This window comes from Periplaneta americana, chromosome 7 (genome assembly GCF_040183065.1).
Source record: "Periplaneta americana isolate PAMFEO1 chromosome 7, P.americana_PAMFEO1_priV1, whole genome shotgun sequence".
Taxonomy (NCBI): Eukaryota; Metazoa; Arthropoda; class Insecta; order Blattodea; family Blattidae; genus Periplaneta; species Periplaneta americana.
This window is the reverse complement of record NC_091123.1, coordinates 129,886,178-129,887,208: the sequence shown is the minus strand read 5'-3', so window position 1 is coordinate 129,887,208 and position 1,031 is coordinate 129,886,178. Positions and strand designations below refer to the sequence as shown.

At 35.2% G+C, this 1,031-nt stretch overlaps 1 pseudogene; it reads left to right on the top strand.

Annotated features, from left to right (window-relative positions):
- Positions 1-549: 549 nt before the first annotated feature.
- On the top strand, positions 550-673 carry LOC138703844 (U4 spliceosomal RNA; annotated as a pseudogene).
- Positions 674-1,031: the final 358 nt, after the last annotated feature.

Below are 1,031 nucleotides of genomic sequence, written 5' to 3'. Positions count from 1 at the left end.
AACCAACCAACTAATTAACGGTAATCAGTCAACCAACCAACCGACTATTCAGTCAACCAACCAATCAATTAATGGCAGTGGAGCCAGAGTTTCGAGAGTACTATGCGTGAATAACGTCTCTACGGTTAAAATAAAACAGTAAGGCAATAATGTCCAATTGCTATTGGCCTATACGAACATTTGAATTCATGACTAAAACTTTTATGTTTTGCCTTTTATATTATTTACACATATAGGAATAGAATTGTGTTGCTCGTTTGACCTGTGTATTACTCTTAAAATAAATTGAACCTAATTTTACGCAATGTATTATGACGTAACAATCTAACTTGATCGCTTGCAGCGCGTTCATAGTTCATTATTCATTTAGCCTATTCTATTTAATTCATAAATCATTTCAGTGATTACAAATTCTCAAAAGCTCTAACTTACTATACTACGTACTACATATGTAATATGTCCAGATCCATCTCTTGTAATTTGGAAGAGGCAAATATGAAAACGGTTTGCTATGAGTAAATTTTATATATCAGTTTTTCACCAGTAATTACCTTAGTGGCAATATCGTAACCAATGAGGTTTAACCGAGGTGCGATTATTGCTAGTTGAAAACTTATACCGGAAGGTCATTGTAAATAGATAACGTAATCAGTGTTAAGATATTGTAAATAGTAAAGTCAGTATTAGTAAAAGTGTAAGATAACTTTTGTAAAGAGTAAAGTCAGTGTTGAGAAAGTGTCAGGTAAATAGTGTAAATAGCAATCAGTGTTTGTCAAAGTGCCAGTGTCAGTATAATGTGTGTAGTGCAAGAAAAAATGAACAAAGAACAGAGTGCTGAAACTAGTTAAAGTCTAATAGGATTATTAACCATGTCACAAACGTAGTGTACACGACAAGCTCGCCTGGATTGGTTCACCAAGCGAGTACACTTGAGCCATCCCTGTCGAGGGGGTTCTAACCCCATCACAGGAGGCCTGTGCCCAACATGGGACATCATGGCTAACATTCATTCATTCATTCATTCATTCATT